A 17,288-nucleotide genomic window follows, 5' to 3' on the forward strand; every position below is an offset into this window, starting at 1 on the left:
TGAAGCTCTCCAAAGTAATCTAACTGGGAGCAACCCCTTACCTGGGATTGAGAAGTCACTCAGGTGATAGATCATCCAGTGTAATGCATCGAAAAGTAGGAATTGGACCACGTTATCGGCGAATCCGTTGTGGTGCTGACTTGAGGAACCAACACTGCAGCTCTACCATCGAGAGGATCTGAAGGAAGACATTAACTTATTTGGTTCATCAAGTCTGTGAGATCTGGGGAAAGCCTATTTGTAGTTATTGGACATAAATCTCTTTCACTGACTTTGTCTTAATTTCACCACCTTTAGTTTTCACACGGGCTAAAACGCTATGCCGAATGCAGTTGATTGCACTATGACTCCTGCATGCAAATAGTCTAGTTGAAGTTGGTATAGGGCTTGGAGGTAATCCACTGCTACTACATTTGTAAAGACAGGGGAAAACATTGTTTCCCCATTCCTGTTGTAGGTGAAGGAGTAGGATACACTACAACAAAATTTATTATTTTTGGTGATGAAGAAGTCTCATTTATCATTGCCACTTAGGATCAAGCTTTCATCCCATGGCTGGCTAATCTGCATCTTGTTTGCAATCCTCATGAACTGCTTCCTGTTCAAGTCCACTCCTTCTTCCCTTTTGAGCTGATAGTCTGCTGCCGGGAATGTGAATTGGTGAGGACAATGACGGCAACGGATCATTGTGGTTCCTTTCGGGTACACTGTTCAAGCAATTTTTCATTGCATAAGGCAGAAGCACTTAAGAATTAAAAAAAATTCACATGCTGGGTTCACTGCAGAAAAATCCGCATGTGACTTCTGATTGGAGGAACTGCATGGGATTAATGAATGCAGGGGCTAGGGTGACACCTGTCCTTTAATTAGAAAACCGGTCTGTGAATTCAGTCTTATGTCCGTCGCTCATAGCTGATCTTCTAACAGATATCAGTTTGTCCATGATTTTAGCTCTTCGTGCTGCCTGACAACCAATTGCACAGCTGAATTATTCTAGGAGTTGGGCGCCAGTAGTTTCCTACTTATGACACACACATTTCCTTTCAGGAGGTATCCAAGACCCATTACATTGAAGGATTGAAATCTAACCCAATCTAAATGTAAAACATTATTTGGTTAAATTTGTGGTACAACTTGGATTCCAAATAGTTTTGTGTTCTCAACTTTTATGGATTTTATGTTTGATTAGATTATTGTATATTCAGTAATACGCCCCTTAGCAATAAGACAAAATACTTTCCTTAATATTTACATAATTAAAAGTTTACATTCATGATTCTTCATCATTGCACCTGCTGACATTGAGAATACATTGCTAACTATTTAATAGGCCTCACAGCTGATCGCAAGTTAGCATACATCCTTTTCCTGATGTTAACATTAGATCTTTTTTTATTATACATTTTAGGATGTTTGTATCAGTGGTATAGCAGTCACAATGATAGGTAATTACATTGATTTGATTCAAAGCTAGTAAGCGGTATAGCAGTCACAAAGATAGATGATTAAGTTGATTTGATTCAAAGCTAGTAAAAAAGAAAGACCCAGTCCTAGTGTTACCCAACAGTGAGGATCCTAGTAGATGACCCTAAATTGAAGGTTTGGCATAACATGTCCAAATCGTTGAGTGTTTGATTACTGAAGACTGAGGATGCAGTTATTGCACCTAGTTTCTCCCTTACGCAGGCATCAGACGAACTAGCACCTATAAAAAGGGGTACACCAAAACAGAAATCCCCTTCTGTAGCATAACTCTCACTGCCGCACCACGCTGAAAAGCGCCAGTGCAATCACTTAGCAACAAAATGGAGATAGAAGTATGAGACTAGTGACTAGGCAGTTTAAAAATCAGCTCTGATTGCTTTTTGGAAAAAGATCAAGAACGCACAAACGGATGCCTTTGAAAACGATATTTCAGATAGCTGAGTCGTTTTTCTGCCCAGATGGAGATATACAAAATGGGACTCCCTTACTTCCAAGATAAAATTACAAACCTTTATTCTAGTCTGGTTTTGAGTAATACTGCTTCTGACCGATATCTGTGATCTGGAGAACCGCCAAAAGCAGAGAAAGAGGAATTAGCAGCTTTCGAGGATATCTCCCTCACAGATTGAGAACCATTTATTTTATCGGTCAGTTCAGGCTCCCTGTTAGACCATTGCCCACTGAGAATCCTTACATTTGAAGTGTCTAGTCTAAATAAACAGATAAATCACCTATTTAATGGATCATTGAAATCGGGCATCTTTCCAGCAAATTGGAAAAAAGCAATAGCACTCCCACTACTAAAAAAAAACAAAAAACAATGCAAATCCGAACTGTTGGAGTAACTATTGTCCTTCTCCCGGCACTGTGGAAATGTTGGAGCAGTTGGTCAACAAACCGATATCTCAATTCATAGAAAAGAGTGGTATTCTGTACTACACTCAATCTGGTTTTTGACAAGGCTTCAGCACCTAGGTTGCCCTTCTGAAGGTGGCAGATTCTCAAAACTAACTTACAATGGGTAAAACAAATCAGTGGTCATTATCTTGGATTTCTCAGCTGCTTGTGATACGGTTGTCATGAGATCCTATTAAAGGGACTAAATGAGGCTGGGATAGTGAGCACAGCAAGTTGCTGGCAAAAGTCTTTCTTGTCAGAGAGGGGTCAAGTGATCGACCTTCCACCTTTGACCTCCAGTTTTAAGGAACCGAGATGCAGGGTTCCTCCGGGCTTCGCTGTGCGCCCCACATTATTTAACATCTATATGTCACCACTGGGGAAGGACTTTGAACAATGGGGCTTTAATCTTGTATCTTACGCAGATGATACAAAGCTGTTACAACTCTGTATTGGAGATGACGTGCGGTTGTCTGAAGTGAAATTCAGATAAATAAGCCTCTGATTCCCAAATTTGAAGCAAGAAATCTTGGCATAAAATATGACAGCGATCTTTCTTTTAAACCTCAAATAAGGGAAATCGCATTATTCATAATGCTAAAAAAGGCACTGAATTTGCTTGGTAGGCACACACGTAAAACGTGGTGCATGAGCTAGTTACTGCTAGGTTTGACTACAACAATGTACTGTACTTGTACCTCTCTGCGGGACTCCTGACTAAACTACAGCTGGTTCGGAACGCAGCAGCTCGCTTGATTTTGAACTACCCAACAGGACAATCCTTCAGGGAGAACCATCAGCAGTTGCACTGGCTTCCGATCAGTGAACATCTCAGACGCAAGGGTATGCTAATGTTCTTCAGAGCATTACTCAAAAAGGGAACTTAATATTTAGGGACATGATTCTGGGTGTATGCCCCGGGTAGGGCACATCTCTTTGCCAATGAAGGTTTGGTCTGCATCCCAAGGATGCATAAAGAAAGCTTGGGTGGACAATCTTTCTCGTTTCTGGGAGCAAAAGTATGGAACTCTCTGCCAAAGGTTTGAGGGACCTTGATTCGTAGAAGGTGTTTAAATCCGGACTGAAAACTCATCTATACTATCAAGATGGTAATCTCCTCACTCACTGGTACGTTACTTTTGAAAGCCGCTGTGTGCTTTATAAATGGTTCGTCATTCTTTCATTCAAGTCTGGAAATGCTCCCCCATTCAGCTCTAGCTACTCCCTGACACTATTAGACTCTTAAATGCGCCTTTCCTCCATGCACCATCCTGTTCTTTAAAGCGTGCATCAGAATGTACCTCAAAGTCCACAACTTGAAGCTTTTGTTTTACCGCCAAAAATAACTTTTGGGCCTCCTAAACCTTTCTTGTATGATCAGGGAAAATCATGATAGTATTATTTTCGCACTTAAAAGTGTTCCAGCTCTTCAAATGCGTTGTAGAATAATGTCCCAGTAGTTGAATAAACTTGAATAAAATACTGATGAGGTGCCCTAGGCAGTAGGCCAGGTGGGGGGTTGGTTGCCGTCAATTCCCTATGTGCCTTTTAATTGAGAAGAAATCTGACAGCACTAAAGGCTTCTTAATATAGGTTTTCCGGCATGGAGCTATCCCCCAAGATTGTTGGCCAAAATGTCTAGCCCCCAAACTTCCCGCCTCACACTCCAGTTCAGCCACTCTACAAGGGTGGGCAAAAGTGGTGGACATAATTTGAATCAGGCCAGAAGTCCTGGAACTCTTGACATGACCGCTGAGTGGAAGTTATTTTGTGGATCCTCGGAGATTCAGGAACTTTCCCTCACAGAATTGTGATGAAAATTTGTTGTAGCCAAAGTTTGAGGTTTGCAGGACATTTTGAATATGAGAATTTCATGAGATCCATTTAAGTCACACCGGCCTGGGCTGTCCTCGGTGTCTAGTTTCCAGAAATGTCTCCATTTAGTCTGTTTCTTTGGATGGTCAAAGTGGGCCAATTTGCAAAGCAAAAATGTTGACGTCTCCATGTTGCTTTTTGGGGCCTTTCCTGTTGCAGGCAATAGTTGCAGCTACACTAGTGGGGTATAGTTATCATTGGGAGTACTGAGGATCTAGGATCATAGAAAATCTATTATCAATACTGTGTGAGAAGGAACGCTTTTTGCAAATTGCTCTCTGAGCCCCATGATAGTATGGACAATGCCAAATTGAGAGTTATACTAATAACCACAATTAAAAAAATTCAGTATCGTGGGCACATTTTAAAAATGCATAGGTTTCCTGCATTCACATTTTTCCTTCATTAGATCTTATAATATGAATTGCTTTATGACTAGTACACTATGAAATATATTTAGCTTCAGCTCATTTATTGGTCGTTTTTGGACAACCAGCAAACTGTAATTAGGCCATAAAGGTGTGATGGATGTAATGGGATTTACTTTTGTAAATCAGGGATCGTTGCAAAAAATTGCAGATGAAAATGTTGCTACCTATTTCTGTATTTTCCTACTTCTTTTCAATGTTTTATTTCAAGCAATTGGTTTCTTTTGAAAAACGGAGTGGTTTATACAAATTACTCTTTGCTGAGTTTGGAATTTTGTCTACTTTACCCAAATGTATAGCTTTCTGGGTTTACCAATTAGTTTAACTCCTATTTTCATCACAAACTGCAACTTGGAAGAAACCACAAAAAATAGGAAAATTGACTATCACTTAGAAAAATGCAAAAACAGTTAAAAAAAAGACTTTCTTTTTTTTTGTACTTGAAAGTAGAGACGATAGTGAGCATAGTCCAGCAAACCTTTTGTCAATGTCATTTTTAAAGCAAAATCCTTTCCTAGACAACAATTTTTCAATTATTTTAAAAATGTTGTTATATTTTGTCTGAGCCCTCACTTTCCTTCATGGTAATCGGCAAACCATTGCAATCTTAGTTGGGGAAAGAAATTTGCAAATTTGCCCTTGATTCTTTGTTAAAATGTTAGAAAGGCTTTAGTACAACTGTCCCCAAATATTAAAATAAAATTTGGTTTTGACACTGAGGTTAGAAAAGACTCAGGAGCTAATGGGTTAAAGCTTGTTGTTCCTTTTTAGGACTTGATCTGCATTTGTCAAGATCTGCCTGCTTATCATCTGCCTTAAAACCACAGTACGCAGATTAGCACTCTTTGCAGTGACACTTGCCCTTCGTTGAGGCTGTATCCCGACTTCGGTGGTGCAGTGTCATGATTTGTTTAAGTTGCAACAGTGATGACTGTGTTTGGCTGGGGGCTTCTAGGAGGTTTTCACAGCTATGGTGTGAAGCTTTTGAGAGGTATAATCAGAATTGTATTCTATGGGATCTGAGAGTGGTGTGGGGACCAGGCTTCAAAACGTATGTTTTGGGGAATTTGCTAGGATTTCATTATACCCTTCTTATGGAGTGGGAGAGGATAGTACTTTTAGAAGGTTTTGAGATGTTTTTTTTCTTTTTTGCTTCATGCTCTTGTAGATTGTAATCTTGCACAATTTGTTCTGCCTTACATTGTTGTATTTGGTCTGGCTTTGCCTACAAATACATTCAGCCTGGTTATCTTGTCATTTTGTTCTTCTGTTGCTATTGGAGTACATCTTACTAACACCCAAGTACTTATCACTCAACCGGACTAGTGTTACTATGATTTGCTTTGTTCTCACCAAAGAAACAAACACCCTGATCCATAAGGTTCAGTGTATGGTACCCACTAAGGAGGAACCAAAACATTACCACCAATCGGACCTCTGCCAACCTTTAGGTTAGGCCACACATAATTTATTTATTTATTTTGAAAGTTTTATAGAGCACGAACAAGACTCTCGTGGGTATCAGAGCCCTTTGCAAACATAGAGGTTAACCATACAAACAATGCGGCTACTTATACAATACCAATAAAGCAAATAGATCCGGTCAAACATAACATTTTGTGAAACGATGAGCCAAAAGGGTGCAAGCGACCGATAACCCAGAGAGTCAAGGCAAAGGTAACTATAGTACCTAGGTAGTCTGATTGACCCTTGTCAAAGAAAGGATACTGGTGACGGTGCGAGTGTTAACAAGATTTCCTTAGTCTATGTTCACATGAATTTTGCAATGAGAATAGATTTTACTTCCTTTTTGAAGGATGCAGTGGAGGAAATAATTCTGGTTTCTGGAGGCAGTGCGTTCCAGGTCCTTGGCGCCATTCCTGAGAAGGATTGTTTATATATTTTTTTCTTGGTGAATCTTTGTGGTTTCAGTAGAAGATTGTCTGCACTTCTTGTGGATCTGGTACCACCAGAGATTGTAAGTTTCTGTGTGAGGTATCTGGGTGCATTGTGATAAATGGCCTTGTGCGTCATACATGCAAAATTCTGGCTTCAAATGGTTGCCAGTTCAAGGATTTTAAGTCTGGAGAGATGTGGGAGCTTCTTTTCGAGCCAGTGATGAGTTTCGCTGCAGCGTTATGGAGGCTCTTAGGGGTGCTGTTTTCGTTTTGGGGAGGCCACAGAGAGCGACATTTCCATAATCCACCCGAGGGATAACTAGAGCTTGAACTGCCATCTTGAAGACATTGGCAGGCAGAACGGGTTTCAGCTTCCTCAGAGTATTAATCTGGAAGTTTGCTCCCTAAGTTGCATTACTAATGTGTTTCTGTATGTTGAGGTTGCAGTCGAGGGTTATACCTAATGATTTTGCGGAGTCCACAATGGTTGGTTGAACATTAAATGCAGTAAGATGTTTCAGCCAATCCTGCGTGATGGGGACTTTGGCAGGTGGTGCTATTAGGAGGAATTCTGTTTTTAAAGCGTTCAATTTGAGATGGTTCTCTGCCAGCCATGTCTGTGTGTTCCCAAGAGTTGCGTTGAGCAGTTTAATGTCTTCAGGGGTGTGTATATTAAGGTATAGTTGGCTGTCGTCTGCGTACATGTGATATTGCACGTTGGATGCTTGCAACAGAACAGTGAGTGGTTCCATGAATAAATTGAACAAAGTTGGGGAAAGGGAGGATCCGTGCAGGACTCCTAACGTTACTGGAACGGGTTTGGACAGGATGTAGTTGACCTTGAATTTTTGCGTCCAGTTATGAAGAAAAGAGGTGAACCAGTTAATCACTGAGCCTGATAGACCCATTCTGTGATTCAACAGATCTATCAAGTTCTTGTGTTTGACTGTATTGAAGGCTGATGTGAGGTCTAATAGGATAAGTAGGTATGTGCCTTTTTGATCAAGTATTTGTAGCGCATCATCAATTATGTGTGTCATAGCTGATTGCGTGCTGTGGCTCGCTCAGAAGCCTAATTGGTGAATGTCCAGGAGGTCAAATTGATTGATGTGATTTGTCAGTTGGTGGTGAATACATTTTTCCAACAGTTTCGTCAAGGTAGAGATATTGGAAATGGGGCGATAGTTGTTTAGGTCTGTGGGGTCAGCTGTGGGCATCTTTAGGAGGGGTGATATTTGTCCCACTTTAAGGGAGTCCGAGATGCAGCCTTGTTGGAGTGAACTATTAATGATTTTTGTCCAGAGAGGCAGAAGCAATGGGGTAAAGTCTTTTACAGCGTTTGCGGGTAGAGGATCAATGAGGTGGTTGGAAGGCTTCAGGGTACTGAGAATCTTGCCTATCGCTTATTCTGTGTAAGTGTCGAAGGAGGACCAGGCAGCGTTGTTTTTTAGGTCGAACTTTACAAGGGTTTGGTGTGACGCAGTTGGTAGAGGGGGGGATGTTTTGATGTGGGGACTCGTGTGCAAGCTTAGGTTAGTGAGGAGATTTTTCTTGATGTTATCAGTCTTTTGATTTGAAGAAGGTAGAGAAATCTTCACAGGTCTGTTGTGTGTGAGATATGTCTTGTAGTCATTGCGGTTCATCCTTAGATTGAGTTTTGATTACCTCAAACAGTTTTTTTGGCCAGTTTCTTGCTTGGTCTAGCTGATGGCTGAAGAAGTCTGCTTTTCTGCGTTTGATCTTTCAATAGTATGCAGTTCTTTTTTTCTTCAAGATTTTGAGGTGCTAATGTTTAAAGAGCATAGTGGTTTGCCCAGGTATGTACTCACAAGGGTGTCTGTATTCAGGGAACCAAATGTTATCGACTATGTTAGGAACTGCATAGTCTAATGAGGTTAATATGTCACCATTACTTCCTAATACCACTCAAGAAGTAGTTGTGGGTATGATTTGCCCATTCTCTGATAGATAATTAGGGTTCCTGGGTTCATGGTATTTATTTATTTTGGCCTTTGCGTCTGTATTTATCCATATATTTATTGTTTGGTTATTTTATCTATATTTATCCATATTTATGTTTTGCCTGGTGTAAACAATGTAGCTCCAATGGTAAATTTCCGCAGTTATTTAACCGACAGATGTTTACCTATGTTTAAATGTCCAATTAATTTTAGCCATTAACAGTACAATAATTTGAAACTACTTGCATCATAGAACAGCTGAAACAACTGTACTGTTGCAGTTATTCATGCTTTTTAATTTTTTGTTACCTCCCCTACCTTTCAATCTTCACAGCTATTGACCTAGCACTCATGCTTAATAGTAGTGAGTATGGTTGAAAAGAAAACTTATTTTCCATATTTATCCATATTTACAAATAAACACAAGGAAGAACATAGATAGTTTCTGTCTGTATTTATCTGTAAAAACGATAAAAACCGGAAGCCTTATACGTAATTGAAAAGATTACTAACAATCTCCTTGAAAGAATCCGGATGCACCTCATGGATCTTTCCAATACTACTACATATAGCATGCCTACTGCACGTAAGAAAGAACATGAACTGATTTGGGGAAAGGACTGTTTTGTCCAGGGGTCCTATTGCTAGTCATAAATGACCATTGCAGAAAAAATGTGTACATGGTCATATGGAAGAAATATCTTTTGATCTAATAGATATGGTAAAAAATCTTTATTGTTTGATTATTTAAAATCTTACAATATTTCCAATACAAAATACATATACCATAATAGATAAATCAGTTAAAAAAAAGCAGTTGCTCCATAAAAATCATTATAATTCCTTATTCCTCTTCATTTTATAATTTTGATTTAACTATCAAAAACCTTATGAAGTCAGCATTCATAGTTATGTCATTACAGTGGAGACACATTTTCAGTGCGCTCCTACAAGTCCTTATTCCTCGTATATTAAAAGGAAGTTTTGAGTAGAGTTCTTCTTTCCTTTTGAAGTTCAGGACAAATACATAAAAGGTGAACAATATTCTCCTCACAATTTTTACACAATCTACATAATGTGCAACTCTCCATTTTTATCCACGGGGGAGATGACTAAGACCCGGGAGTATTCCAAATCTTGCTTTTAGAAGAACTATCTTATTTTTTTCTGACCAGGGTGTTTCTAGATATTCTTGTACCTTCTTTTTCGTATATCCATTTATTCCTGACCATGCATGCTTTCTTTTTACCAGCATATCTTTATCATTTACAAGCAATAGCTGGTTTGTTGTTCGATTGACTATCTTTTTAAAAGATGCCTTACTTATCATTTTATTCCAAATTGGCATAAACTCGAACTCTTCTATCGCTTCCTTGAGATAACTCCAGGCAGGTGATTTCATATTATTATTTATTTCTTGCCATAATAACTATGATATCTGATTAATATGGTAATTTTTAATCCGATACCAGGTTTTGATAAAATGACCCTTTCTTGCATAATATTGATTATTTAATCTGAATTCCAATCTAATTTGTGCAGGTGAAGCATTATTTGGGAGATAAAAAAGAGATTTATATGTTTTAGTAAGAGCATTATTTATTATTTCAGTATCCTTCCCCATAAGTGCTTCACTGCCATATGTAATGGTCGGAAGAAGTTTTGCCCCTACAATCTTCAAAAGAGGCTGATATGTGAGGTTACCAAGTGACTTCTGTAGAATCCTAAATGCTGCCGTCAAGGCATTTGCTTTCCTTTGTATGTCCGTTTTTTTGTTGATGAGTCTCCCTTCTCATCGAATAGTACGCCCAAATATCTGTATGCTTCAACTTGTTCAAATTCGGTGTTATCCATATACCATTTGCTTTTATGTCTCAAATTTATGTTCTTAGGGACCACCATGATTTTTGTTTTGGTTTCGTTTATCACCATTCCATTTTCTTTTGCGTATATGGTTATTCGATTAATTAGCCGCTGTAATCCAACTTTGGTATGGCTTAGAAGGATAGTATCATCTGCATACAGTAAATTAGATATCTGTTTGCCAGCTAATTTCGGTGGATGTGAATTTATGTCATCCAGATTTCCTGTTCAGTCTGCCAAAAACAAATTAAAAAGGAGGGGGGCCAATACTCATCTCTGTTTTAGTCCTTCAGTTGCTGGGATTTCTTTTGATAATGTTTGGCCATCCCCCATCTTCACTCTAACCCAGGTTTTACTATATAGTAATTGAATCAGTTTTAGCAGTTCTGTTGGAATAATTTTTTGCTGGAGCTTTTTCCATAGGAGATTTCTTTGGACACAATCAAAGGCAGATTTAAAATCTACAAAACATAAATACAATGGCCTTTTAGCTCTGAATGACTTCTCAATTAGTAGAGATAATACTAAGATGTTTGTCGTTGTTCCCAACCCTTTAATAAAACCAGTCTGATTTAGTGGCAGTATCTTGTTATCTGCAGCCCATTCATTTAAATTCATAAGCAATATCCCGGCAAAAAGCTTAGCATCTGTGTCCTGTAAAGTGATAAGCCTATAATTTTCCGGAAGCGCCCAGTTTTCTTTTTTGAAGATTGGCGAGTTTGACTCTCGCCATGACTCAGGAATAGCACCTCTGTATAATTTCCTTAAATACCTTTACAAGATATCCTGACCATATTTCCGGATTTTCTTTGTAGAGAGCAAAGAGAATACCATTTGGTCCTGGTGCACCATCTTTTTGCTTCTTAATTAATTTTGTTAATTGGGCTTTTGATATTTCCATTTGTTCTTCAATCTCATAATCTGGTCACTTTGAGAATTGTGTTTCCGTTTTTGTTATTACTGCTCCATTCCGATTTAGATGTTTTTCGAGGAATGTGATCCATTCGTGCTCAGTTAAAGTTGATGATATCACCAGTTTATTTGGTCGTACTAGACCATTTATAATTTTCCAGAACTCTCTTGCATTTGATTGTTTACTAGCATGGAATAATTTAGCCCAGAATATTTGTTTTGCTTGTTTTTTTTCATTCCAAATTAACTTCCGATTCAAAGATTGTAATTTACCCAATATTTCCTCATTGGCAATTGAAGTTTTGATTTGTCTTCGTATCTTATTTCGAGCTCTTTTTAATTTTGTTATTGTATATGGAAGATTTATATATATTTTCTTTTCATCTCGCTGCTCTTTTTTATTCTTTTTATCCCATCGCACTGGAGATGGAGGTTTGACCAACTTCCTAGTAAAATATACCCACTGTTCAATCAGCGATTCCATAGTTCCTTCATTGAAGCAATTCTCTATGAGTTTCTGGACTTGTTCATTCATTTCATCCTTATTTTGGACAGTTCAAATAAGATTTTTATAATTTATCGTTCCAAGGTATCCCAGCACAGTGTGATATGATTGATTTATATTACTCCTGATGTTGGTAATTATTATCTGCTGACAGTGATCGCTATCTGCAACTCTCTCGAGCTGATATGAGGTGATGTTCTGAAAGATATTGAGTGAGGTCATTGTATAATCAATCCTTGTCCTTGCATTAAGCGACATATAAGTATATGCTGGAGGAGTATCTGTTTTAAATCTCCCATTAAGAATGCGCAGACACATTGCTTCTATATCCTTAACAAATTGCATACCGATTTTATTTCGCAGGGGTTTTGTCTCCATGCCTAGATCCTGTTGGGGTATTGACCATTGATGATCTTGGGATTGTCTTTTATAAAAGGTGCTAGTAGATTCAGGTTAAAATCCCCGGTCATCATATAGTCTGCTAACGGATCATCCAACATTTGTTCCAGCAAAAAGTTATTAAGTGTTGCACATGTTGTTTCTCTGCTACTGCGTGTTGGATGTATATATACATTAATCAAGATTAAATGCTTTATTTTCTGATTAAATGTTTTATATTTTAATTTAACTATTAGAATGTTTGCACTATTTGAGTCCAATTGCTCATGCTCTACCTGTAGGTTACTTGAAATAAATGTTGCTAGCCCCCCGCTAGGACGGCCATATTTATGAATTTTATTTGCACATTAAAAATAATCTATGTAGCCCTGTAACATAAATGGGTTGGTTTCCCATGTTTCCTGCAATAGGATAATCTGACATGGGTGTGGGATAGAATCTATGTGTGCATTATGAATCTTTGTTCCCACTCTTTTTATGTTCCATGAACAAATCGTCATTATTTCGATCTTTTTTTGTTTCCGCGGATGGGGCTTGACTCTATTCCATCATTGATCTTGATTGCTATGTAATGACAGGGCAAACCATTTTTCATTTATTCCTGAATCCTTTTCTATTTTCCATTGCGGCGGTGATTTTCCTACTTTCTGTGCATCAATGCCCCAAGCATTTTTCAAAATTCACAGTATCCTTCTTCATATTAGTTTTTACATTATATTCCTGATCTATCTCACTAATAAGTGGTGTCGGATAAAACTTTGGAGCTGGCTTGCTGATTAATATGCCCCAAGCCTTAAATGTCTCATATTCATTTAGAATTTGTTCTGCAATTGACATTGAATTTAATGTAATTAATGTAGGTGCCTGGAAACTATCCTCATCAGTCATAAATTCAATTTAATTCGTCAATATCCTCACTCACAATTTTAACTAATGATGGGATTGATTTAAATAGTCTTAAGTATATTCCCTCTATTTAATGTATCTTGTCTCCCTCTTGATTCGAATTCTGGTTTAACAATAAGTTGTGCTTTCCTATTTGATAGATGGTCATCCTGGCTAACTATTTCCATGGGTTGCTTTGTTTTATAAGTAATTCGCTTTACTCCTTCCCGATTATCAATAATAAGGTGATCCCAATCTGGTTATTTTGTTTTTATATCTACTATTTTTTGTGTATTCTTTCTATCTTCATCATTTACATTAGATTTCAAATATGTTTCTGCTTTTTTATCAACATATCGATGTTGTGCATGACTTGTTTTTATCGTTACCTTTATAGGAGTGCTATCATTCCATCTCTGAGAACTAAAAATGATCGGACAACTATCATGTTCTTCCTCTTTTTCTAGTAGGTTTTCTTTGATTTGAGGAGGTCTAGTTGTAATCCTGAATTCCGCTGGTTCTTCTAGTTTTCTACTTTTTGCAAGCTGCGATGCTTGCCCCATAAGTAGCCCTTTACCCGCTAATTCCATTTTTCTCAGATTGGTGCCTTCCTCCTTATTTTTTAGTGCCATCCCCGTCTGGCTTGTTTTAGCACACATAATAGCTAAATCTTTTTGGGTCCTTTCTTTTGTCTTTGCTGAATCTTGTTCAAATATGTCAAAGTATTTATTATTCCCAGTTTTAGTTGGTGGTGAGATCTTTTTTTCCTCTTTTAATCTTTCATTTCTTAATTCTTTTTCTTGCATGTCTATGGTTGTTATCCGGACATCATCCGATTGTATTACTGCGCAGTTTTTAGTTTTTACATTTTTTTCTTGCTTTGCGTAATTTTTTTCTTTGACGTTTTGACATGGTAAGACCATGGGTGTCCTGCTCTATACTTTCTTGATCTACCCATGTTTCTATACCAATTGTCTCATCCTGTGTTTATTCCAATAATTGAACATCTATTGTTGCTATTCTTTCGCCTTGTGCCTTTGCTTTTGTCTGCGTTTTTTTTGTTGATGTTAATTCTAGCCTATCAATACTTTAGGAGCAACTTATTTTCCTTTTCAATAATAGATTTAGATTTGCCTTTCATTTTTTCATATTCCTTGCTATTTTCCCTTCGCATGCTCTTTTTGGTGTCTTGTATTATGATATTCAAAACCTCAGGTATAGTTGCTAGCTTGTCAATAATAGGTGTACAGTTCAGATCTGTGTCCATTTTCTCGTTGTCATTTTGAGCTCTAACTATCAGACCATTAAGCTGAGCAAGTTTATTGTCAATCCCCACACCAAACCGGTCATAACAACTATAAGAGATATCTAGAGCTTTGACGTCGGATACCCTGCAACAAGAAATCAGACATAAGAGAGTCAAGTTTAATTGAAAGACATTTACTGTTAAGAAGGGAGTTATCAGGCCAGGAGCAAAAAAGGGCAAGCAAAAGATTAAAATCCCAAACAGATTGATATTTAGTCCTAGGGGGCCTTTTAAGCCTGATACTTTTAAGAACTCTACAGATGATAACGTTCTTACCTACCGTCTTACCGTTGACAAGAGAGTGTCCTGCGGAAATTGCAGATCTAAAACAGTTGATAGATCTATAGGAAAGACCACTGTCGAAAAGTTCCACCAGGAAATTCACTATATTGACGATAGGAGCTTCCACGGGATCCAAGTCCCTTTCCATGCACCAACTAGACCATTTTTTCCAGATGTTATTATATCTGTAGTGTGTTCCAGGTGCCCAAGATTTTCCAGGAGAGTGAGAGCCGAAGACGAAAGTCCAGACAATTGGTTAGATTGCCTGACACTTTTCAGACAAGAAGGTTCAGGTTCCCCGAGAGAACCAGGTGGTGATCTTCTCCGTTGGCGTTTAGAAGGAGCCTTTGAGTAGCCGGAATCAGGAAGGGAATGTCGCAAGAAAGTTCCAGAGCTGTGGGGAACCATGCTGGAGACGGCCAGAAAGGGGTTATCAGGACCAGGGAGCATTGTTCCCGTCTCACTTTCTGCAGAACCCTTTGGATCATCGCAAAGGGGGTAAAGGCGTAGGGGCGGAGAGGAGCCCAAGGTTGGTTCACAGCTAGAGGACCCGGGTCTGGCATCCAGCTGAAATACTGAGGAAGTTGGAAGGTCAAATGGCTTGCGAAAAGGTCCACATCGAAGGGACCCCAGAAGTGAACCAGGGAATTGAAAATGCAGGTATCGAGTTTCCAATCGCTGAAGTCTAGAAGGAATCTCGAGTTCCAATCCACTGAGAGATTGGATTTTCCTGGGAGGTATTCTGCCGTCAGAGAGATCTTGTGTTTCAAACAGAACAGCCAGAGTTTCTTGGCCAGGTCTGATAGGTCGGCAGACCTCGTACCACGAGACGGTTGATATATGAGACTGCAGAGACGTTGTCCATTTTCAGGAGAACGGATCTGCCTTGGAGAGAGTGCCTGAAACTCATCAAAGCATGGAGTCCTGCCGTCAATTCTAGGAAATTTATATGGTGAGATGATTCTGAGGGGGTCCAGACACCACCGGTGTCCTGGTCTAGGAGACGTGCTCCCTAACCGTGAAGGCTGGCATCTGAATCTAAAACAAAGTCCGGAGTCGAACCGAAGATAGCTCTTGCATTCCAAGCATCCAAATTGTCCAGCCACCAAGAAAGTTATAATCTGGCTTGTTCGTCCAGAAAAACGTGGTCTCCGTACCAAAGTCCGGATCTGAGAGCTTTGGCTTTAACTCTCTGAACAGCACGGTAGTTCAGCGGACCAGGGAAAATAGCTTGGATCGAGGAAGAAAGGAGACCGAGAAGTCTGGCTAATTCTCAGAGAGAGAGAGACTGCTGTCTCAGAGCAAACCTGATCTCCTTGCGGATTTTGGCAATTTTCTTTTTGGGGAGTAGGAGGAGACAGTTGGAGGTGTCCACAGTGAAACCTAGGTACTCTAGAGGGTGAAAGATGGATTTTTCCCTGTTTATAATGAATCCGAGATCCGCGATGAGGTTCATGGAGGTTTCGAGATCTTCTAATATCTGTGCATGAGATCGGGACATGATAAGGATGTCGTCTAAGTAAATAATGAGACAAATACCTCTGGCTCTCAGGATGGATACGATCGTTCTCATGACCTTGGTGAAAACCAAGGGGCGGATGAAAGGCCGAAAGGGAGGGCCTGAAACTGAAAAAGGCAACTGTCCCAAATAAATTGGAGAAAGTGTTGATGTTCTATAGCCATGGGTATGGTGTAATAGGCATCCTTTAAGTCCAATTCGACCAACCAATCTCCTTGGAGGAGAAGGTCTCTGAGCAGATGGATGCCCTCCATCTTGAAATGTCGATAAACGAGGTATTTGTTTACCTCCCGAAGGTTTATTACCGGACGCCAACCCTTCTCCTTCTTCTCAACTAAGAAGAGGGTGCTTACAAAGTTTTTTTGAGACCAAGGCACCTCGATTATAGCGCCATTCTTCAACATAGAAGAAACCTCTTCTTTAACGATTTCCAGGTGTTCTAAAGGAAGAACCAGAGGTTTTGGAGTAAAATATTGATATGGGATCTCTATGAAATCTATTTTGAAACCCTGGACTGTCTCGAGAACCCAGGGGTCTTGTGTCAAGGACTCCCAAACGTGAAAGAAATGTTTGAGCCTGCCCCAGACCTTTGGAGGGGAAGAAGAAAGAAAAGCACTTACTTTGAGTAGTGTTGTTGGAAGCACCACGGGGGGGGGACGCCTCTTCCGCGTGAACCTCTTCCTCTCTGCGGGTAGTATTGTCTGTTGTTGGAGGGGTAGAAGCCTCTACCGGTATAACCTCTTTCTCTTCCTGATAAGAAGGGTCGGAAATTTTACGCGGCCGGAAGAGCGGCCCCTTCTTCCGGCCTGACCAAAAAGGTTTGTAGGAAAAACTCTTTTCATGTTATTTTGAGCTCTGTCCAAATCGGTAAAGGTTGCGACATATTTACCAAGCGTTTTATTCATGTCTTCTCCAAAGAGAGAGAGAGTTCCTCAGCCATTTAGTCACAAACTTTGCGTCGTGTTTATGTGGATACCAGCTTGAGCTGTTAGGGTGGAATATATTGGTCGGGGAGAACATTTCTCCACCTAGAGGGTCAAGGATCGCGTCTTTTGAAGAGGGTGAGGAATCTG

The 17,288-nt window shown here is 39.4% G+C and overlaps 1 protein-coding gene and 1 pseudogene across 1 annotated transcript in view; one reads left to right on the forward strand and one right to left on the reverse strand.

The window, feature by feature from the left end:
* Positions 1-17,288, forward strand: part of SUV39H2 (SUV39H2 histone lysine methyltransferase) — a 383,220-nt gene that overhangs the window by 130,193 nt on the left and 235,739 nt on the right. The gene's annotated exons all lie outside the window — the stretch shown is intronic.
* Positions 56-727, reverse strand: LOC147751449 (PPP2R1A-PPP2R2A-interacting phosphatase regulator 1-like; annotated as a pseudogene).

Source organism: Lissotriton vulgaris, chromosome 1_1 (genome assembly GCF_964263255.1).
Source record: "Lissotriton vulgaris chromosome 1_1, aLisVul1.2, whole genome shotgun sequence".
NCBI classification, from domain to species: Eukaryota; Metazoa; Chordata; class Amphibia; order Caudata; family Salamandridae; genus Lissotriton; species Lissotriton vulgaris.